The sequence below is a fragment of the Hippopotamus amphibius genome, chromosome X (genome assembly GCF_030028045.1).
Source record: "Hippopotamus amphibius kiboko isolate mHipAmp2 chromosome X, mHipAmp2.hap2, whole genome shotgun sequence".
Classification (NCBI taxonomy): Eukaryota; Metazoa; Chordata; class Mammalia; order Artiodactyla; family Hippopotamidae; genus Hippopotamus; species Hippopotamus amphibius.
In genome coordinates, this window is record NC_080203.1 from 50,661,767 (window position 1) to 50,687,194 (window position 25,428).

General features: G+C 35.2%; 1 pseudogene; it reads right to left on the reverse strand.

Annotated features, from left to right (window-relative positions):
- Nucleotides 1–12,011: 12,011 nt before the first annotated feature.
- LOC130842458 (ATP synthase subunit f, mitochondrial-like) lies at nt 12,012–12,266 on the reverse strand (annotated as a pseudogene).
- Between the last annotated feature and the right edge of the window lie 13,162 nt (nt 12,267–25,428).

Consider the following 25,428-nt stretch of genomic DNA (forward strand, 5'->3'; position numbering starts at 1 on the left):
AATTAATAGCCCTGTTTTGTTCCATCATTTCTCATGTGACATGAGAATACCCAGGTCTTGCCCTCAGGACAGGACCAGGTCATAAACAAAAGTGAAAGGCACACAAAACTTACCAGAGTGCTTTAGGAATGGTCCGACTCCCTTTTTCTATACTCCATGCTTCTTTTAATGCAACCCAATATGGTCATTTGCTTTTCTAGCAGCCTTATCATATTGTTGGAACTTGTAGAGTTGGCAGTGAAATAAAAGGCCTACACTCTTTTTAATAATAATGCTATGATACTAAGCCACTTCCTGTTATGAATTATACAGTAGAAGTTCTACAAATGTTTTTATTTTTAAATCAATATAGAGAACTTCATAATTACCCCTATTAAATTTCATCTCATTACTTCAGGAGCATTCTTCCAACTTATAAATAAATTTGAATTTTGAGTCTTTGCTCCTTCTTACCTGTTATCCATCTCAGAATTGAGTCATCAGCAAACTCTACAAGTAAGACTATTATATCATCATTCAGATTACAGCTCAGTATTTTGAAAGAGACAGAAATAAATGCAGAGTTCTGTGGCAAGGCACTTGAGATCTTTCTTCAGATTAACAAAGACTCACCAATCAAGACTTTGGGTTCAGGGGGTTGAGAGAGGAATGGATTGGGAGTTTGGGGTTTGCAAACTATTACACATAGAATGGACAAACAATAAGGTCCTACTGTATAGCACAGTGAACTATGTTCAATATCCTGTGATAAACCATAAGGGAAAAGAATATGAAAAAAAGAATGTATACATATGTATAACTGAATCATTTTGCTGTACAGCAGAAATTAACACAATATTGTAAATCAACTATATTTCAATTAAAAAAAAAGACTTTGGGTTCAGTTATTCAACAGTTTATGAATGTGAACACACCTTTACAGGATGATTTATATCTATATTTTAGCATTTAATCCACCAAAGAGTCACAGAATATTTTTCCTGTATGTTTTGCTGAAGTCAGAATTCCTTACATGCAAAGCACGTTCCTGTCTATCCTAATTGCAAAGAAACCCTTTTCCTCATTGCTTCTTCAAGTGCTATGGGGTAAAATTGCTTGGCAAGTCAAGAATTCATCACATGCTTTGCTTTCAGAACACTAAAACTTTAGGAACATTTCTTGAAGTTGAAAGTCTCCATTTCATATACTACCAACTGTAAAATAGATAGCCAGTGGGAAGTTGTCGTATAACAAAGGGAGTTCAACTCAAGGATGGATGATGCCTTAGAGGACTGGGACGGGGAGGGTGGGAGAGAGTCGAGGGAGGGAGGGAATACGGGGATATGTGTATAAGTACAGATGATTGAACTTGGTGTACCTCAAAAAAAAATAATAAATAAATTAAAAAAAATTTTTTTTTTGCCAATACCAGTTGTGTGATAACTGTTAGAAAATATCATCCATGTCCTCCATTTGACCAAACAGTTCATACAAGATCCCCACCATTATTTCAGTACTTCTCCTCACCATGCTTCTGCCTCTAGATTCATGAATTTTTCCCCCAATCCGTATCTTTGCAATACCTGATGCTATTTCTCCTATTTTAACTATTTTGAAGAGATTGTTACTTTTAATTGCAATTTTCCATTGAGTACCATCCCATCAAGTCTCAGTGACACCTATTTGATTGCATTTAAGTTGTTTGTGTTAAAAATTTAAAGCTGATTTCCAAAAGAGTTTGTTAGCATGTTTTAAACAGAGATGTTTCTATTTTTCAGTACAAAAACCAATGCAAGGAAACCCTAGCATCAGTGTGTCTCATTCATTTCCTTTCTATCCAAACTCTAGGACTATTTTTCTGGCTTCCTCCACCTTGCTTTTCTGAGACTATCTCAAACTATACCTAAGAAATATATATTTCCAAAGAGACAAATAGTTCGTCATAGCATATATTCTAAGTATCTGCTATGAACCAGAAGGAAGACCATTGACCTTGCTCAAAAATTACTGCCCTACTCAGTGTCCCCATGCTCATTGTGAAATAAACTAGGGTTCAATGAAGGCAATTTTAAAAACTGATTTTAATGCATTCATATATTAGTTAATATGGATGATAAGCAAAGTAAACAAATATTAGTGTGAATTTAAAGTAAAGGGAAAAATGCAACATTTTTATGTTGCTTTTATCTGGAAAATTCATGTCTGAGGATAAAAATTAGCATAAACCTCATTAATGTGTAGTATTATTGTTCAAACCAGTAGATATTACACTGCAGTTAATTGTATTAACAATTAAGACAAAGGAATTCCTTTTTAGCTTGACTAAAAGCTTTAAACTAATCATTTCAAACATGGAAAATGAAATGAATAATTTTGTTTAAAAAGCATTTGTCCTTTGAACTTCAGTCTATTCAGCTTCTGAAATGCTTATTAAAATAGAGTTCTGTTCATCACATTTTCAACTTTAAATAATTATACCACCCAGTATATACTTCTGTAAAGCATCAGTAACTGACAGTACTATTTCACAAAACATTTATATTAGATTATACAGGTGCTTTTACAGTTCAAAAAATAAAGCAAAACTTGGTTAATAAGTGACAAACTGAAGGGAGTTACAGAGAACTTGTTCAAGGAGGCCAAACCTTCTGAAATGATTTGAAGCCTTATGATTTGAACTAATGATGGTAATGTCTGAAACTTGCTAAAGGAAATCAATACATACTTTGATTGTTATTCTCTTTGCCAGTTGCTTAGGCCCGTATCTGATAATGACAAAGTGAGATCCTTCCCTGAGTAGTGTCAGCTCAAAAATGCCACCTGAACAACTATTACTAAATTACATATTGATAGGGCCATTAAAGCCTTCCCATCCCGAGATAATCCTTCCAAGTCAGATGTTATCATTACGAGTATATACAAATGCTGAGTTCTACTGTTAAACTCTTCATTAATGTGTACCAACCCTCATTCACATGCACAGACACAATGGTCTTACACACACACACACACCCCATCTCAAAAGGCAACTGAATTAAAAGGATATACAGTAAATGAAAAAAAAAAAGGCACATCACAGAGGTTAATATTATCACTTGGGACATGCAGTTCCCAGATGGTTTTAAGTTTGTGCAAAGTTCAGAAGTGTTTAGGCAATGGAATTAAGGCAAACCCAATATTATCTAAGGGGGGGGGAATGAAGCATAACATGAGTATATTTTCTACCACAGTTCATGACTTAGGGCTATACCCAAATGCCCAAACTGAAAATCAAATTAATCAATAACTTCATTTTATTAATATATAATATATATATTTTAATAACATATATATAAAACTGAGTGCTAGTCATACAGAACTGAATGGGTCAGAACCAATACCTGCCTTCACGGATCTGAAAGAGAAGCATGGAAGACAGAAAAAGGAAACCTAGCAGGGAAGATAGACAATTAAATAACTAAATAAGCAATTGCTATAAAGAGTGGAGAGATCTATTGTAAGGGATTAGAGGAGAGGATACCTGGGAGTATTCTTTAAGGAAATGATATTGACTGTGAGATCTGAAGCTTGACTGAGAAATGTACCAGGTAGAAAATAAATAAGGCCCTTGCCCTTCACAAGAAATGGTCCAAATCTTCAACATTTCTTAGCTGAATTATGCAATAATTTTCTAACTGGGTCCCTTCCTCTAGTCTTCCCCCTATTCTAACCTCTACGTAGGGCCCCAAGTAATTTTTCTTAGAGATCAAAATCTTTCAATGACACAGTACTGCCTAGTCTAGAGAATGACTTATAGACTCCTTAGCAAGGCATTTATGCTTCACACTTTTACCTCGAGTTCTCTTGCCAGCTTCATTTTTCATCACTTCTGGAATGTGATGGCTCCCCCAAATATTCATGCCCTAACCCCTGTATCCTGTGACTGTGTTGTGGTACATAGCAAAAGAGACTTTACAGACATAGTTATGATTATACACTTAAAATAGAGGGATTATCATGGATTATCTGGGTGGGCACAATCATATATACCTTTAAAAGCAAAACACTTTCTCTGGCCAGAGTCAAAGAAATTCAACAGGAGCAAAAGTCAGAATAATTTGAAGCATGAGAAGGACTCAATGAACCATGGGTTGACGATGGAGGGAGAAAAATTATGAGAGCTGAGAGAGGCTCCCAGCCACATCGGGAAAGGAATTAGGGACCTCATTCCTACAGCCAAAAGGAAGTGCATTCAGCCAATATGAATGAGCTTGGAAGCAAATGCTTCCTCAGAACCTTCAGATGTAAGCTCAGGCCAAATAGCAGATTGAACTTGGCCCTGTGAGACTCTGAGCAGAAAACAATGAGGTATTTATCACAGCTCTCTAGTCCTTGTGTACTTCAGCCATCACAGCCTATATGCAGAGAGATTAAATTTTGCAATAAAATTTGAATGTTGATTGAGTTAGTGATTCAAGTTGGCTCCATTGAAAACCTGTGTAATTAGTATTAAAAGAGTCTACTTAAGTGTCCATCAGTGGATGAATGGATAAAGAAAATGTGGTATGTATATATATATATATATAATGGAATATTATTCAGCCATGAGAAAAAAGGAAATTCTGCCATTTATGACAAAATGGATGTACCTTGAGGACATTATGCTAAATGAAATGTCAGACAGAGAAAGATAAATAATGTATGATATGACATATGTGGAAACTAAAAAACAAAACAAACAAACAAAAATGAACTCAAAGAAAACTAGAAAGCAGAATGGTGGTTACCAAAGATTGGGGGATGGGGGACTGGGAGAAACGTTGTTTAAGGGTATATATTTGCAACTAGTCTTGGAGGTCTAATACACAGTACAGGGATTTCAGATAACAAAACTGTGTTATTAAACTTGCTAAGAGACTAGATCTGAATTGTTCCCACAGCTAGAAGAAATAAAAATTATATGATGTGATAGAGACTTTAGCTAAAGTTACAATGGCAATCATATTGCAATATAAAAGTATCAAATCAACATGTTGTACACCTTAAACTTGCACAATGCTATATGTCAATTATAGCTCAATGTAAAAAAAAAAAAAAAACAGTCAAGAGAAAGGAAAAAAGCACCCATCCTTAAGGATGTTTAATTAGAATATCCCTTTCCTTGCGACTCATATTTTTGGCAAGAACGTGTTTTTAAAAATGAAAACCAAAATTGAGTGTTAAATGTGGTCAGCACTAACCTTATTTCTATAGCTCTTTCCATCACCTCTACTTTACTTGTGTGGAAATATTTAAGTGATCAGAACCAAAGGTATGGCAGGCAGAATTCTAAAGATGCTGTTGCAAGCTCCCTGTCCCCTGCCAATCAAAAACTAACCTAGATACTGCTGTAAAGGATTTTGCTGATGTAATTACAGTTCCAAGTTATTTGAACTTAAGATCTAGAGATTATCTGTGTGGGCCTGATCCAATCAGATAATAGCTTCTAAAGTGGAGGGCCTTCCTGACTGATGGCAGAAGAGGAAGTTAGAAAGAGATATCAGACAGATTCAACACACAAGAAGGAATCAACACAAGGTTGCTGGCTTTGAAGATGGAGGAGGCCATGAACCAAGTAATGTAGGCAGACTCTAGGACCTGAGAACAATCGTAGACAACAGCCAGCTGGGAAATGGGGACCTCAGTTCTACAACCTTATGGAACTGAATTCTGAATTCTGACAACCTGAATGAGCCTTGAATCAGATTCTCCCCCAGAACCTCCTGATAAGATCCCAGGCTTTCTGACACCTTGATTTCAGCCTTGTGAAAACCTAAGCAGAGAACCTAGTTGAGCCCACCTGGATTTCTGACCTATACAATCTGTGAAATAATAAATAACAATCATTATTTTATTTGAAGCTACTATATTGTGGCAATTTGTTACAGCAGCAATTGAAAACTAATATCAAAAACATTGACATAACTACAAACTTAATACAACTCCTCCAGTATCTGTCTCCAGCATCTTCTCCCTGAAGAACTTGTGAAAATTATTAGTCAGTGTGGTTTTTGGATGTTCTTGTTCAGTCTTGCTTATTCAGTAGGTGTCTCAGATACTCAGTGATACGTTCAAGTTTCTTAAGATCTCTGGGTCTCAAATGCCTAATCTGTAAAAGGCAGATGATAAAACAAAATTAGTACCCACTTGAAGAGATTAAATGAATTAGTGCTTATGAAATATTTGGAATAGAGCCTGGCATACATTAATAATAAATGTTCAAAAAACATATTTCATCACCCTTTTCTCTGCCCTGAAATGACTCTCCTTGGTTCATGCCTCAATAACCAAGTTTTGGTGTTCTCATGTGCATTTGCTCAAAATGCAGTCTTTATAGATGGGTGCTCATGAAAGACAAATACGGAGGCTCTGTCTCTATCCAACCTGAGAGTTCTAAGTTTCTTTTGCCAGGAGCTGCAGTGGTATCTTTGTGGTATCCAAATATGGTTCCTTATGTTGGTCTATAGAGACCAAAAGCCGCTTTGGCTTGAAGAATATTATCCCCTTTGGGGAAGTCTCCATGTGTGCAGCATGTCTTCATTCTCAGTGTAACACTGTTAACACCCCCAGGCGACCATGGCTAGAGATACTACTTATTAATCATTTTGGCCCCAAATTATACAAGTGATGCAAACTTTTCATCTGTTTTGCTGAAATTGGTACTTAGCTTCTTAAGACATTTTCTTGAATCAGTTTTCAAGAATCATCTGCTTTTGAGGTGAAAGGAATGACTCATCCACACTACTTAGAAAACAAATTAATTGATATTATGCCAACAAGTAATGTGATTCAAGGGATTAAATACGTTTCCTGATGCAAAGTTTACATCCTGGCCTCTCAGATATAACTAACTCTCCAGGTAAGTACCACTGGTTTTCATTCTAGTTGATATGAACGGATTATAAAATTTCCTCCATAAACATATTGTCAAGAATAATTCTTAGATCCAAGCTCTAGATTCCATAATACCATTTGAAAAGAAAAAGAAAACATCCAGACCCTCCAAAACAAAGTCTCCTTTATAAAAACTACTAACCCTGCCTTTCTTGTAAGCAATTGTTCAGTAATCATGAAAAATATGAATAACTTTCTTAGTACCTAACTTTTTATCTTTTATTTATTGAGATAAAGTTTACACGTGGTAAAATACCCAGATTTAACATGAAAAATTTTATGAATTTGACAAATGTATGTAATCACCACCACAATCAAAATATAAACATTCCCATCACCTTGTAAAGTTCTTTTGGCTCCCTTTATAGTCAATCTCCTTTTAGGAAGATACTCTTTCCACCCTCTGTCCCGGGCAATGACCAATCTGATCAATCTGATATCTATATTCATAAATTAATATTGCCTATTCCAAAATTTCGTATAAATTTAAGTATACAGCATGTAATCATTTTGTCTGGCTGCTTTTTGTCAGCATAATGTTTTTAAGATTCATTCATGTGTGCACTTTTAGTTTGCTACTTTTTATTGCTGAATAGTATTCCATTTTATAGAAATTACTATAATTTTTTTCATTCTCCTTTAAATGAATATTTTAGTTGTTTCTAATTTGAGGTTATTGTGAATAAAGCTGCAAAGAACATTATTATAGAAATGTAGTTTTCTTTCTCTTAGGTAAATATATAGAAGTGGAATTGCAGATCATTGGGTAATTGTGTATTTGACTTTATAAAAAATAACTAAGTAGTTATCCAATGTGGTTGTAACATGTTACACGCCCACCTGCAATACATGAGAGATCCAATCATTCTACACCTTCACCAACATTTGGTATTTTCTTTTTACTTTTTTTTCCTTTAATTTTAGCCATTCTATTGTGGTTCTGTTGTGAGTGCAATGGTATATCAGATGGTTTGAACCTTTAGGTTTATATTTGTGTTTCCCTGTTGACTAAGGATACTATTTACCTTTCCATGTGCTTAACTGGCCTTTGAATACCTTATTTTGTGAAGTAACTACTCAACTCTTTTGACATTTTATTGGGTTGTTTTCTTTTATTGTTGATTTGTAGTCATCCATTATATACTCTGCATATGAGTCCTTTGTCAGCTATATGTATTGTTAATATTTTTCCCAGTCTCTCACTGATATTTTCATTTTTATATCAGTATTTTTATGAATTCAACTAATGAATGTTGTTATTTTATGATTATTGCTTTTGTGTCCTCTCTTAAGAAATGTTTTCCCATCTCAAAATTGTAAAGATATTTGCCAGTGTTTTCATTTAGAAGCTTTGTAATTTTAGCTCTATGCCACATCTCTAATCATCTCCAATTAATTTGTATGCTGTGAGGTAGGGTTTAAAGTTGGTTGTTTTTCGTATGTTTATCCAATTTTTGCAGCACAGTTTTGTTGAAAGGACTTTTTTTCCTGGTTGAATTGCCTTGAAAATATTTTCAAAATTCAGTTGACCACATACACTTGAATTTATTCTGAATTTCCATTGATCAGCTCATCTATCCTTATGCCAATGCTACACTATCTTGATTACTGTAGCTTTATAGTAGGGTTGCAGTCAATAAGAGTCTATACATCAACTTTGTTTTTATTTTAAAAATTGTTTTGGTTCTTATAGTTTACTTTTATTTCCATAAATTTAGAATCCATGTGTTAATTTCTATTAAAATGGAATTTTTACCGGGATTGCATTGAGTCTTTAGATCAAGTTGGGATTGTTGACACGTTAACAATATTGAGCCTTCCAATCTTTGAATATGGTGTATATCTCAACTTATTTAGGTCTGTCATTAGTTTTGAAAAATTCTCAGCCATTATTACTTCGAATAGTTCCTCTGTTCCTTTCTCTCTTTTTTCTCTTCCTCGGGTTTCCACTGTATATACGTATGTCACATCTTTTGTAATTGGTTCTTGAATAGTCTGTTTCAATCTCTTTTTATGTTTTTTGTTTTGTTGTTATTGTCATTGTTCTTTTTTCTTTCTGCTTTTCAGTTTGGGAAGTTTCTACTGACATATCTTCAAGCTTACTATTTTTTTTTCCTTGGCCTCGTCCTGTCTAATAATGAGCCCATCAAAGACATTCTTCATTTTTGTTACAATGTTTTTGATTTTTAGCATTTCCTTTGATTCTTTCCTTGATTTTTCCATTTCTGTGCTTACATTACCCATCTATTCTTGTATGCTGTTCACTTTTTCCATTAAAACTCTAAGCATATTAGTCATAGTTATTTTAAATTCCTGTTTTGATAATTCCAAAATCCCTATTGTATCTGAGTCTGGCTCTGTTCCATGCTTTATCTTTACAGATTGTGTTTTTTTACATTTTAGCATGCCTTATTTTTTGTTGATAGTCAGACATGATGAATTGAGGTAAATAGGCCTTTAGTGTGAGATTTATGTTTATCTGGCTAGGAATTAGGCTGAGTTCACTGTTGCTGTAGCTGTAGGTGTTAGAGGCTAAAATTTCTTCCAGTGTCCTTGATTTTTGTCTTCCCCTGTTGTCTTTGGGTTTCTCTAGAGACTCCTTTTTAAATAGAGTCTGAGACTCACAATTCTTTCAGCTGTAATCTTCTGTTATTATATGAGTCCAAGTGATGTGATGTAAGATGGCATGGTGGGGTGGGGAGCATATATTCTATGATTAGGTCTCAATCTTTTAGCGAGCCCTATGTTCCTGGGCGATGATCTTCATCAGTGCTTTTCAGCTTGTTTTTCCTCCTTAGGTGAGACAGGAAGACTAGAAGTGTCTGGAGTTGGATATTTCCCCTTCCGCCAGGTCAGTTACACTGTTGTAAAACTCAAGTTAATTAGGCTTTGGGAAAATAATTTTCCTTGAGAGCAGGCTTTTGTTAGGGAGAGCTTTTAGGGTGCTTTCCAAAAATGGCTATTTTCCCCCTCCCTCTGACAGAAGAGTGAGGGAATTCTTCTCCCATATTCACCTTGCAAACCTAGTAGGGCTCCTGGATAAAACTTAAAATGTGGGGGCATCCCTAAGACTGGGCCACCCATTTTTTAAACTTTCAAGCTCATCCACACTGAGTCTCCAGCAATTTGTCCATCACAATCTAAGTGTTCCTACCAGTACTGGCTCCAACAGCAGACTTCTGCTCCTGTTAAGCTGGGATTCTCTGTGTTTGCCTCTCTTTACAATTTTCAGGTTGGCAGCTTGTCCTGTTGACCTCAATTCTCTGATGGACCTAATAAGAGTTGTTGATTTTCAGTTTATTCAACTTTTTGCTTGTTGTGATGAGTTCTAAACTCTTTATGTTTTGGACCAGAACCCAAAAGTTTTTTCCATTTGCTTAGAAATGTTTAAATGTGTCTTACAATATTCTGAAGTTTTCAGTGTAGATGTCTTGCACATCTCTTGTTCAATTTGTTCCTAAATATTTTATGATTTTGATGTTACTGTACATTTCTAAAATTCATTTCCAATTGCATACTGCTGGTACACTGAAACACAATTATTTTTAAACTTTTTGTATCATGACCTTGTAATTTGAGAACTTGATAAGTTTACTTTTGACTTCTAGTAGTTAATTTGTACATTCCTTATGATTTTCTAAATATATAATCATGACTTCCTTAATTAAAAAGTTTTAATTTTTCCCTTACAACTTTTAAGGTTTTTGTCTCTTTCTGTTGATTTACTAAACTTATAGGACATCCAGTACTATATTGAAGAAAAATGCTGATAGGTGACATTTTGTCTAATTCCTGCTCTTAGGGGAAAAGCATCCAAGAGTTCATCATTAATAACAATGTTAGCTATAAGTTTTTTGTAGATCCCTTTCATTGGATTAAGTTCCCCCCCCAATTGTTGAGACTGTCTTGTTTTTAAACCATGAAGAAATGTGGAATTTGTCACATTATTGTTCTGCAGCTTTTGAAATGATTTTATGATTTTTCTTCTTTATTTCCTTGAAATGGTGAGTTACATTGATTGATTTTGAATGTGAAACCAATCTTGCATTACTGGAATAAATCCCATTTACTCATCATGTACAGGCAGACCTCAGAGATACTGCAGGTTCAGTTCCACACCACAGGAATAAAATGAATATTGCAATAAAACAAGTCACATGAATTCTTTGTTTTCCCAGTGCATATAAAAATTGTTTATACAATACTGTAGGCTATTAAGTGTGTGATAGCATTATATCTAAAAAGCAATATACATAACTTAGTTAAAAAAATATTAGTTTGGCCCAAAAGTTTGTTCAGGTTTTTCCATAAGATCTTACTAAACCCAATACTTTATTGCTAAAAAATGCTAATCATCATCTGAACCTTCAGAGAGTTGTAGTAACATCTAAGGTCACTGGTCAAGATCATGATATCAAATATAATAATAATGAAAAAGTTTGAAATAGTGTGAGAATTACCAAAGTGTAACACAGAGATACAAAATGAGCTAATGCTGTTGGAAAAATTCAGGATTGCCAAAAACCTTCAATGTGTAAAAAACACAATATCTGTGAAGCACAGTAAAATGAAGTATGCCTCTATTATGTTTATTTTTATGTATTTATTATCTCCCTATTTTGCTGTATATAATTTCCTAATATCATGATATCTATTTTATCAAACTTTTCACAGAACCAGATTTTTTTTGTTAAATTTTTTTGCTGTTTGTGTTTTCTATTTTATTGATTTTTGCTCTTATCTTTATTATTTTTTCTCCTACTTTGGGTTTAATTTTCTCTTCTTTTTTAGCTTCATAAGGTAAAAATTAAGGTCAGTAATTCTGAGCCCTGCTTCTTTTATATAAAGAAGACTTGCCTTCTTTATATATTCAAATTTATACATTTCCTTCTAAGCACTACTTTAGCTCTTCCCACACGTTTTGCTATGTTGTGTTTTCATTATCTTTCAGGTAGATTTCTTTTCTTTCTTTCTTTTTACATGTCCCAGTCATCTTTTATTGGGCATTAATTCTCAATTAGGATATGAAAAGATTTACACCATTGTGTTTCTCAAGGAAGAGTGCCAAGCAAAAAAGATCATGGTCAGGAATGCAGAGTTCAATCCACACTGGACTCTCTTCAGTGGTACTTGCATAACCACTCATGTTTGAGTTCCTTCTAAGAAAGACAGTAGTTGAAAAGCATGTAAGTTGCCAGCACCATAGAAACCCCAGTGATGCTTCCTTTCTTCCATTGACATACTTGTAATAACCTCTTTGAAATGCTCCAAACAATGCCTCTAGGGGTGCAATCCCACATCAATATCCAGCTTAGTAGCTCCCCTATTTTGACATCCATGAATTTCTTTTCCTTCACTGGTATCACTGACACCATGTTGGTGTCCTGGGTGCCCATTCCCCAGGTGGATTTATTTTATAATTCCCCTTGTAATTTCTTCTTTGACTCTAGGGTCATTTACAAGCAGGCTGCTTAATTTTAAACCATTTGACGATATTTCTAGATACTTTTTTTTTACTAATTTATAATTTAGTTCCATTGTGCTTGGAGAAAATTCTCTGTAATATTTAAATCTTTTGATATTTATTGAGACTTATTTTAAGACCCAGCATATTGTCTATCTTGCTTAAGGTTCTACGTGCACAAGCAAAGAATGAATTTTCTGCAGTTGTTGGGTGAGGTGTTATAAAATGTTAAGAGGGGCAAGTTAGTTGATAGTATTTTCGGACCACTAATTTTTTATTTAGTTGTCTGTCACTTACTGAGAGAGGAAGTTACTATATCCAATCAAGAAAAATGTCCCTTTTTTTTGCCAATAATTCCTCTTTTCTTAAATTCTATTTTGTCTGATACCATTATAACCACCTCATTTCAGCTTTCTTATGCTTACCATTTACATTGTATATATTTTACATTCTTTTATTTTTGATATATATACATCTTTCATTTAAGTGTGACTCTTGAAGGCCACATAAAGTTGTGTCTTGCTTTGTCATCTAGTATAAATCATTGAAATAATCCAAATGGTGACAATAAAGGAGGAACACAGAAACAAAAAGTATACATAAGAACTAGCAAGATGTTAGATTTAAACCTAACTGCATCAATATTACATGAAATGTAAATAGCCTACAATACCTTCTCATTAAAAGATTTCCTTTGAGTTAATTCAATAACTTTTTAAAAGTTTTTAAATTCTTCTATTTGATTTTTAATTATACCTTCTAGTGTCATTTCAGTAGCTGCTTTAAGGATTGGACTATGCATCTTAATCTTATCACAGTATACTTAGAGTACATATTGCACCCATTCATGAAAAAACTAAATACCTTGAAAGTTAAAATTTCAAATACTCACCACTCTTTGTGTTATTATCATATGTTTTATATTTACATAAGTTATAAACTCAACAATGCAGTGTTTTTCACTTTAAACAGTCATGTTTTAAAAACATTGAGGTGGGGTCTCTGGGAGGGCTCACACCAAAGAGCACTTCCCAGAACCCCTGCCACCAGTGCCCCTGTCTCCTCGGTGAGCCACAGCTGCCTCCCACCTCTGCAGGCAACCCCCAACACCAGCAGAATTTTCCCTACTTCAGAATGAATTTCAGAATGAAGTGCTTCAGTGGCAGCGATACCCAGATTCCACAAGCTGGTATTAAAATATCCAGAATTTCATCCTGATCTTCATTGTTGCAACATAAGAAAATATCCCTTTTTGGGGAAAAAGTGCCTAGTACACAGATCCATCAGTTCGTCGGTGTTCAGCTTCTGGCCATGTTCCTCCACCAGCTCTTGAATGTCGTCCTGATTCACCGCCAGCCCCATGCTCTCCCCCAAGGACACAGTCTCATCGACGACTGGCGGTTCCCGTTCATGAGCGAGCCCCGCTCAGGCATGTCCAAGAACATGTGGCAATCAGGCCACAGTTTCCTCCAAGCACAATTGGAGAAATCCCGCAGTGAGAGAGAGAGAAGAATCATTGGTTCAGTTGTGCTCATGTGATGTTCGGTGTCACATACTAGTTGTATTGCAAGACATCGCGTGTTTATCAAGTTAAAATTTATTAGAAATGTTTGCTCGTCTTGCGGAACACTCACGCAACAAGTTACTTGCAATCCGAGGTTTTACTGGATATATATATGGGGAGGCAGACACAGAGAGGAAAAGAGAAAGAAGAACGCATTTGTTATCTACAATTTTATTTCTTACAACTACATTGCCTGACTATATTATAGTTTATTTACATAAGTGCACATTTCTTGTCAAATGGCTGTTTTCAATATTTTATAATTGTCCATAATGCAACATTGTATATTTCTGTAGCTAACCTTTGGCTACATCTGTAATTATTTCCCTTAGATTAATTTCTAGTAGTAAAGTGTAGCTTATAGAGCAAAATATCTTTTAACCTTTTTTGATATGTTGATACAAATTGCCAAATACATCAATTGATTCATTTGTCCAAATTGCTCTCACAGCACATTGCACACTTTTCCACACTTACCTAAGTTTGATATTAACATTAAAATATTTTCAAACATTTCAAAACATTTAAATTAGCATTGATTTAAGTAAACAAGGAGTTAAACATTTATGTTTATTATATTCAATATTTAAAAATTGTGTAGTAAAATTCTTTATACATCTTTATACATTTTGTACTGGGGTCTCCATCTATTTTTTGTAAATTTATATAGTCTTTAATTAAAAAGATATTGGTTTGTCAAAAAATAAAAATAAAAAAAATAAATAAAAAATAAAAACATTGAGGTGGGAGAAAGACAGTATTTTTAAAATTTACCCTTCTATTTACCATTCCTGATGATTTTCATTTTTCCCTGTAAATCTGAGTTTCCATCTGATATAATTTCCTCGGTCTTAAGAACTTTCTTTAGCATTTCTTGTAGCTTAGATATTCTGGTAACAGTTTATCTTAAAATATCTTTATATCACCCTCATTTGGAAGAATTTGGTGAGAAACTGGCTGTAACATTTTTTTCCCTATATGTAATCTGTCTTTTTTCCCTGCTGCCTTCAATATAATATCTTTATCTTTGGTTTTTGGTAATTTGACTATAAAATGCCTAGATGTGGTTTTCTTTAAATTCATTCTACTTTGTGTTGGCTAAGCTTCCTGGGTCTGTAAGTTAATGTTTGTCTTTTGAATTTTTAACTAAATTTAGAAATATTTAAATTACTATTTTAGCAATATTTTTGACACCCTATGCTCTCCTCCCAGGTGTCTAATTTCATATATTTTAGATGCTTCATAATGTCTTGGAAGTTAGTGATATTCTTTTCATTTTTGTATTAACCTTTCTTCCTCTTCTTCATATGGATAATTTTGATTGACATATCTTCATTTTCACTGGCCGTTTCTTCTATTATTCTCAATCTACTGTTAAGTGAATTTTTCATTTCTGATATTTCACTTTTAAATTATCAAATGCCCATTTAGTTTTTAAAGTAGATTTTATTTATTCACTGGGATTTCGCAATTGTTCACTCAATTTGACAATCTTTTTTTCTAAGACCTTGAGCATATTTTAATGGCTGCTTAAAATCTTTTTCTGCTAATTCAATAATCTGGGTCTTCTAGAACTCCTTTTCCACTAACTTCTTTTTCTCTTGATTATAGATCAAATTTTCCTGTTTCTCTGCAGGTTTCATACTTTTTTTTTTTTTATTATTTTTACACTGAACATTTTAGATAATTCATTGTAGAGTCCCTGGATTCTGTTATGTTCCTCTGAAGTGTATTTGTTATAAGTTATTTGCTGATCAAATTGAACTTGTGGAGGCTGGCTTTTATGCTCAGTGTGACTGTCCTTCAGCATATTTTTCCTTTTGTCCTCAGATGAATGCTTTAATATTGCAACATAACTTTTTCCTCTTAGACATGGTCTTTCTGGGGTTTCAGTGGTAAGGCCCAGGTATTTATAAAGCCACCCTGAAGCTCCAAACTCTCTCTTATTTGCGGTGATTATCTGTTGAAATATCTATGCAGTGTTTTCAGTCTTCTGGCTCTTCTTTTTCCTGGGCTATTTGAAGTATTCCTCATAAATGCACACACAGTTCATGGATTATACAAGAATTTGAAGGGAGTTTATATGCAGATTTGGGAATTCTGTCTCTCTCTCTTTGTAACTTCCTTTCTGTCAAAATCTCTTCCTTTAATTTCCCACTGAACTGATATCCTTGAATTCCATTATTTGATTCCTCAAACCAGGCTGTCTGCTTAATTTCAAGCTGCCCCACAGTTCACGTTCTTGGTAGTATTTCTGAGTAAAAGCTGCATAAATATAGATTTCATAACTATTGTCTGAGTGAGGGTTAGTCCATTACATGTTTCTTCACCATTACTAGAACTGGAAAGCCAACAAACTAATATTTAAAGGGACAACAGTGGGAAATCTGTCTTTGCCACTCATTCTTTGTCCAGCCACTCAGAGTCTTGGAATAAAATGGAGTGCAGTGTCATCTGCTTCTCAGTAACTCAAGTTCCTAAGGTAACTTTAAATCCAACTTTATGTGCCAAACCCTACAACCAAAGGTTCCTCTTCCTAATTGTTTCTGCTTGATCTTTTCTGCATTTTCTGTTCCTGAGCCTGTTAGTAGCACTGGTATCACACCTACTTACGTATAGGATCTGATTGATGAGATATCTGCTAAGTAAGCCAAAAATACTAATAAAATGTGACCTTAATGAGCTATTTGAGAACAACCTACAGTGCAGCAGAATACTCTGCCAATTAGTCAGAGGAACAGAGAGGCAGTGCCTCTTATGCTTATGGAATTTTATTGTTTAGCCAAGAAGAAAAAAAAATGCTATCTAGTTCTTATTAATGGGAGTATGATTTCTTACGTCTCCGACCATATTTATTTTAATACTGTTCTCTTCGCCTTCAAAGCTGGAACAATTGCCTCTGGCTTTATTTGACTGTTGTCATAGAATTTACCCCCATGTTACACTCCTGCCACTCTTTATATCTGTCACTGCTCTGACATTTTCAAATGAAAAGAAATTTGAAGGGCATGTATACTCTGATACAACCATAGAAACTCTTTCCCAAGAATGTAGTATGCAGTAGTAGTGATAGTACTCAGCAAATGACTTTCTCCAAAGCTTAGTGACACAGGTAGAATGGATTGTTTACCACCGGGTCAAGGAGAACTAAGTGCCTGGAAAAATCAGGTAGAAATGTTAGGACAGAACACCAAGAGGCAAATCTTTAAACTCTAACGTCATACGAACTTTTCATTTTCTTTCAGTAATTCCACAAAATTGGGGTATTTAATGTTTCTTTTGAGAAGACATTTAAGAAAGATAAATTGATGCCTTTGAGATAAAGAATAGGGAAGAACACCATGTGGCTTTGCTTCTTTCACATACTTGTTTGTCTCTTTCTTCCCCATTCTATTGTAAATGCTTTTATCTATAAATAACTCATCATTGCAAAATGACACTTGGGCAAATAGTTTGAAGTCCTAAATATTGTATAATTGATACATCTGAAGCTTAGTAATGTAGAAATACGTGCCCTTTAATATATTTGTTTGTGTGCATGTATAAATTACAAGCCCTACAGATATTGTTTATATTCAAAATGGCTATGACTCAAAAGACCAATGTCTTAAAGTTCTTCTTCCCACTTCTGTGACAACAGTCATTGGTTTGTGGCTATAGCTGTTGTTTGTCGAGCCTGTCTAAATGTATAGGTTCCTTTGTGCTCTCTAGAATCTCAAAGAGGCTACCCCGTCTTTGAGTTTTTTCACTGTTGGTTGATCTTTCTGCTCCTATACTTACCTGTAGTCCTCAGCTCAGGAAAGCTTCATTATTTAAGACTTACTTTTTCTAGGTCCTCGTAGCAGATCTTAAATCCTTGTTGATTGCATCTCCTGTTCGTGTGGCATCTAATTTATATAAATATATATATCTATCTTGTTATTTTATGCAAACCAAAAAGATAACCATAATCTATACACTGTTATTTGAGGGGCATAAAAATTCTCCCTCACTGAATTAACTGTAATTCAAGACATTACAGTCCCCCGTTAAGATACAGACGCTTCCTGGAAAGGGCAAAACATAGAACTCTTTGAAAGCATTAACTCCTCAGCTTGAATTATTTTATCAGACTAGCCATAAAATAGAATATGACTGAAGAGTAGGATATACAGAATGGGTAAATATTAATGGAAGGGACCAGAAGAAAAAACGATCCAGAGCATTGGGCTGCCTGGCAGAATTGGTTCCCATGATATTTAGCTGTGTCAGGCTCTGAGTACCTGCAAGATATCACAGGGCACTGGGTTCCTGGGAGCAAATGGGCTGGAAAAGTACTAAAGAAAGGCATCATCTATTTCACAACTTTACATTGAGCTGAAACTCCTTGCTTTCATCTACCTCAGATGTTCTGCTAGCACTGGCCTTGGAGTCAGTTCAGTGCTGGTAGCCTGGCTACAGTCTAGCACCTTATTGTTGTTATTTAATTCTGGATGTGACTTAGAAGTGCTGTTGATCTAAACACCGACACACACATACACACACACACACATTGAAACAGCAAGATATTGCATCTTCAGCGGGTGATATGTTAATAAAGATGAAACTACTGACCTACGATCCTTGGTAACTATTATTATTTTATGCATAAATTACATAGATGGTGAGGGAAAAACCAATTCACTGCATAATACTTTTGAGTTAAAAAAAAAGAAAATTATCCATAACAGGATGGACTCTTTACAAATGTATCATAATGCAGTATTCAAAACTGGAATCCCTTTCAGTCCAGATTTGCATCCAATAATGTTCTGTGTATAAAATTCCCTGTATAAGAATCTGGCCCTCTATTAGCAAATGCTTAGTTTCTACATAGGGATTAAATAGGACCCAAAGGTATCCCCAAATTGTGTCCTTGTAAATGTCTAACAGTTAAAAGAGGAAAATGTAATTTGATCATCTGGGCAAGTTACTGTTATGCTCTCTTTTCAGGCTTCCCTGGTCTGCTCTTTACATTGCCCAGACTCTGTGTGGCGATTGAACATTGTCCAAAATGTGCTGCTGTTCAAAACCAGACTCATGGTGCGTTTGTGCAATCGGAATGAGCAAGTGTTGGGGAACACAACTTTCTGATTCAGATGACTATGCACCAAGCACTGGGAGGTCTGACATGTGAGACAGCCAGTCGGTCAATTGTAGCTTTTTCTTCAACTCCGAAGTAAATCTTGAAATAAATCTTTACTTCATGACATTTGTTATATCGAAACTAGATGTTTGCCAGATGCAGAATAATGATAAACAACCGCCCCTTCCCCTGTGGCTAGTACCAGAAACAGCCAATTAGAAATAATGCTTTGTGATGATTGTCTCATGCTAAACTGGATTAATTCAGGAAGAACTCAGAGGTTTGTTTTTTGTGTGTAACGCCTGTAAATGAGCCTTGTGAAAGGCCAAGTCGAAACATTTTTTTCCGAATAGTTTGAAGCTCTTGCTCTGACTTTCTCTATGTGTCCCTCTTTATGATTTTTTAAAAACAACGTTATTGAGATATAATTCGTGTACCATACAATTCACCCGTTTCAAGTGTACAATTCCATGATTTTTCAGTATATTCACAGAGTTGCGTAACTATAACTACAGTCTGATTTTAAAACATTTTTATCACCCTAAAAGGAACCTATTAGTAATCACTTCACATTTCCCCCCAAGGGGATTTCCAAGCCTTAGGCAATCACTAGTCTACCTCTTGTGTCAACAGCCACCTTATAACTTTTATAACGCTAGCTTTAAGAATGATCCCTCTGGATGGCCAAAAAGCACATGAAAGGATGCTCAACATCACTAATTATTAGAGAAATGCAAATCAAAACTACAATGAGTTATCACTTCACGTGGGTCAGAATGACCATCAGCAAAAAACTGTATAAACAGTAAATGCTGGAGAGGGTGTGAAGAAAAGGGAACCCTCCCACACTGTTGGTGGGAATGTAAATTGGTACAGCCACTACAGAGAACAGTATGGAGGTTCCTTAAAAAACTAAAAGTAGAGCTGCCATACGATCCAGCAATCCTACTCTTGAGCATATATCCGGAGAAAACCATAATCCAAAAAGAAACATGTACCATAATGTTCACTGCAGCACTGTTTACAATAGCCAGGACATGGAAGCAACGTAATGTCCATCAACAGATGAATGAATAAAAAAGATGTGGTACATATATACAATGGAATATTACTCAACCATGAAAAAAGAATGAAATAATGCCATTTTCAGCAACATGGATGGACCTAGAGATTGTCATATGGAGTAAGTCAGAGAAAGACAAATATTATATGATGTCACATGTGGAATCTTAAAAAAAAAATGGTACAAATGAACTTACTTACAAAATAAGTTATTGCAAAATAGAGTCACAGATGTAGAAACAATCTTATGTTACCAGGGAGAAAGGGGAGAGGGATAAATTGGGAGATTGGGATTGGCATATACACACTACTATATATAAAATAGATAACTAATAAGGACCTACTGTATAGCACAGGGAACTCTACTCAATACTCTGTAATGACCTATATGGGAAAAGAGTCTAAAAAAGAGTGGATATATGTGTATGTATAACTGATTCATTTTGCTGTACAGCAGAAACTAACACAACATTGTAAATCAACCATACTCCAACAAAAATGTTTTAAAAATCCTTATACTGATGTACTCCAAGTTTGAAAAAAAAATGATCTCTCTGGGTTAATAGTAACTACCATTTACTGAAATCACTGTATAAAGTGCTTTTGGCATGTTGTCCTCAATTCACACAACCATCTTACAGTGTAGGTATTAGTCTCCTCAATTTGCAGAAAAAGAAACTAAGGTTGATATAGACTTTGATACTTTCCTGAAGTCACATACTTAGTAGAGCTATGATTTTCTTCCCGTTCTATCTGCTCAAGGCACCCATGTTTTATCTAGTTATGCTAAAGTAAGATAAGATAGAGGAGCTTAACTCAAGGGTCGAACCACATGAAATTGCCAACATTTTTCACCTACAGAAATGGCAATTTCATAATGTTTAACCGAAATAAATACTTCAGTGCCTTCCATTGGAATGAACCTTAAAAGAATGATTATTATGTCAGTCTGCCAAAAGCTTTTAGTTTAAGAAGTTGGGATCTACAGACATTAATGCATCTCCTCTATACTATCAGAGCTCTTCTTTTGCTTCCTCCTAAAGACACCTTGTATAGCCTTACACCTGTGAGGGAATCTACCTGGCTCCAAGGTAATCCCCTAAAACAATTGTAGGTGTTTTATTTTTTTAAATGTTGAATTTCTTATAAAAGGGATAGAAAACTGTAGGGTTGTTTACAAGCATAAGCAAGATTATTGGTCCCACATGAGTATGGCAGGAGCCCAGAGTCCATCTCAGAGTTTTACCTTGTTCCTTACCAGCAGATCTCACTGTGAGGATCTCGGCTGGAATAAAGCTCAGGAATAGGGCAAGCTTCAGGGAAGAGATAAGGGTGTCTGGTTTTCACATTATTTGGTAATGGCTACATCAAAGCAACTACACCAAAATGTTACATAGACTTCAAGATGTGAACGAATCTACAGGCATATGGCAGAACCTAGGCCCCTTCACCTCATTAGCATAGAACTCTGCACTTCTATTTTAATTTAGCAAAGAACCACACACTACCGACTATAAGCAGTACCTAACGGGAAAAATATCTCTTACTGAGAGTGGCACGTCTTGTATCTGAAAGAGCTGTTGACCTTATTCTCAATGATTTTAAACACACACACACAAATAATGGTATGGGTTGGTCGAAGGGCAAGGCATTTTTTGCTCTCTCTTTTTTTTTCTCTTTTCAGTTAAGCAGGATTATCATAAATCTTACTTCCTTTGGAGGACTGCTTATGGTGCTTTACTTATATTTAGCTGTTTATCCTTTTTAAGAATACCTGATAGATCATCCTTATGTGAAAGAGCCAGACCATTAAAAATGGATAACTGCCTAACAAATTATATTCTTGTCTAATTTCTATCAAATGATTCTGTATGGCATTAGCAAATACTATAAACAAGAAGCTCAGCAGACGATTTTATCCCCCTATATTAATTTGGCAGCAAATGATTCCTCTAGCTGCAATTGGGTATCATGTTCTCTTGTCAATAATTCTAGATAATAGGAAGGAAAAGGAAAAAGTTTAAATTCAAGAAAGTGCTAAATTACCTCATAGGTCTCTGTTCGCCTTTCATCTTCCTCTTAAATCCCCATCATTGCAAGAAAAGTAAATAGCAGGTTGTGTTATGATGGATTAGCATTGGCAGATGCACAGCTGGGCGTAACTAAGACAGTTGTTGGAAGCCAAAGTTCTTGTGGATTACCTACATCTGTTGCCCAAGTTGCCTATTGACACTAATGATAATCTTCCTTCTTAACAGGCTTAGCACGTAAGATGTCTCTGGGGCCTTGCTCAAGAGAGGTGCTGCTTTTCATTTGATTTAGAGATCTACCTGTCTAAGCTACACCTGCATCCAAGCTACACAAACTCTTCCTGTGTGTATATTTTGGATAGGACTTGATATCATTAAAAGGACTATCAAATGCTTCTCTTTTGTTTGGATATAAATCTGAACAAAAGTGCCACTGGCAAACTGTTGGCATAATTATTCCCAATTCCTATGAGTCATTGGGCCTAATTTCTGAAGCAAGTCTTCACTGAGGTTCTTTTAAGGTCCTCAGTACACATTTTTAATTCCCCTTTTAATTATGCCAATTAAAACTGTGCTCATCCTGGGGTCTACCAGAAGGCAATGACACTTCTATCCTTTAGACATCCGGAAGTCTGAGGATTTGCTGTCACTGCGGTAATCTCTTGCTTTATTCCAGATTCTCCACCTCTAATTCAGATAAATATTAAACTCTTCCTGCAAAAGCTATAAATCTTCTGGTAACTCTTATGGCAACATTATATAGAAGGATTCTTTCCTTCTGGGAGTTGAACTAGCAGATCATAATTTATCCAGTACTATTATCATCTTAAAAATTTTTGTCATGCAGAGTCCCATTAGGTTAAAAAATGTCTCATCATTATATTATACAGAAGTCCTGACTTCTTGCTGAGCTAGCTTTCCATCCAGTTATAAACTATATCTAGGGAGTGACATTTCAAGATCAACATTGTGTGCATAGAATAAACCTGATCCTCTAGTCAAAATCCATTATTTCCTTGAGGAATGCTGACATGTAAAGTATTTTTTCCTGATTACTTGGATCAGGGCTATATATACCACAGTAACTAGACTACCTCTATGGTCAAATAATATAAGGGATCCCTTCCAACCCAGTTTGTAATATGGTATTTCTAACCCTCTCAGAATCTCCATTTTGTTTCTATCACTAACACTTGTAGTTACAAATAAGATCAAAGTTGGTACATGGTGTGAATAAGGCTAACAACACTTTGGAAGTGAGATTGTGATCAACTAACTACTTTTCTTCACCTGAACATGTTTTTTGTTCCCTCTTTGTGAAACCACTACAAAAGAAATTTTTGAATCTGCTCTGAACATCCCACAATAGGGCTAAATGTTTAGGTACAAAAATCATGCAAATATTATAGTGTGGAAAGTAAATTTTATATCTAGAGTAAAGTTTACAGCTAGTAGAAACGAAGTGCTGTTCTTATTCATCGCCCTCAAGAGAATGCTTTCTTCAGAAATGAATGGCTTCTTTTCATTTTTAAGGAATGGGAATCCTACAAATGGCAAAGGAGACAGCTCTGGGACTGAGCTCAGGGGAAGATGTGCTATATGTAAGAAGGACCTTGCCAATCAGAGAAATGTTGGTAGTCCCTGAAGAGAGTCATGTTTCTTTAGTCATCCTGAGTTTTATGACATCCTGTATCAACTGGAAAAAGACCTTACTTGCATGTGCTTGCATGAGTACAATGAAAGGTGGTGAAGAAAACATCCCAGGGTGGTTAACATTGTTTACCTTGGTGAAGAGAGACAGGTAGTGGGAGTGGAGAGAGATGTTTAAAATCTTTTAAGCCTTTATCATTTTGGAGCAGTTTTAGGTTTACAATAAAATGGAGAGGAAGGTACAGAGATTTTCCATATACCCTCTGCTCCTACACACGCATAGCCTCCCACATTATCAACATCACTCGCCAGAATGGTGCATTTTTTGCTAAGGATGAACCTACATTGACACATCATCATCACCCAAAATCTGCAGTTTACCTTAGGGTTCACTCTTGGTGTATTTCATTCCATGGATTTGGACAAATGTATAATGACATGTATACCTCCTTATAGTATCATACAAAGCATTTTCACTGCCCTAAAAATCCTCTGTGCCCCACCTATTCATCTCCTCCCCCTCACCCCCAGCAAATATTGATAGTTTTATTGTTTTTGTAGTTTTGCCTTTTCCAGTATATCATGTAATTGGAGTCATGCAGTGGTAGCCTTCTCAGCTCAACTCCTTTTACTTAGTAATATGCACTTAAGTTTCTTCCATGTCCTCTCATGGCTTGATAGTTCATTCTTTTTTCCCCAGTTTTATTGAGACATAATTGACATATAATATTGTATTAGTTTAAGGTGTACAACATAATGATTAGATATATGTATACATTGCAAAACGATTACCACTTAAGTTTAGTTAACATCCATCACCTCCCATAGTTGCAAATATACTTTTCTTGTGATGAAAACTTTTAAGACCTACTCCCTTAGCAACTTTCCAATGTACAATACAGTATTGTTAACTATTTCTTCATTTCTTTTTAGCACTGAATAATATTGCACTTTCTGGATGTCCCACAGCTTATTATCCATTCGCCTACTAAAGGACACTTTGGTTGCTTCCAAGTTTTGACAAATCTGAATAAAGCTACTATAAACATCCATGTGCAGGTTTTTGTGTGAACATAACTTTTCAACTCCTTTGGGTAAATACCAAATTATGCAATTGCTGGATCACAAGGTAAGAGTATGTTTACTTTTGTGAAAAACTGCCAAATTATCTTCCAAAGTGGTTGGACCATTTTGCATTCCTGCCAGCAATGAATGAGAGTTCCTGTTGCTTCACATCCTCACCAGCATTTGGTGTTGTCAGTGTTTTAGATTTTGGCCATTCTCGTAGGCATGTAGCGGTGTCTTGTTGTTTTATTTGCCATCTGTATATCTTCTTTGGTGAGGTGTATGTTAAAGATATCCATGTTTAAGGTCTGTTTTTTTTTTAATGGAGTAGATTGTTTTCTTATTATTGAGTTTTAAGAGTTCTTGGCATATTTTGCATAACAGTCCTTCATGCAATGTGTCTTTTGCAAATATGTTCTCTTGGTCTGTGGCTTGTCTTCTAATTCTCAACATTGTCTTTCACAGAGCAGAAATTTTTAATTTTAATGAACTCCACCTTATCAATTATTTCTTTCATAGATCATGTCTTTGGTGTTTTACCTAGAAAGGCATCACCATATCCAAGGTCATCTAGGTTTTCTCCTGTGTTATCATCTTA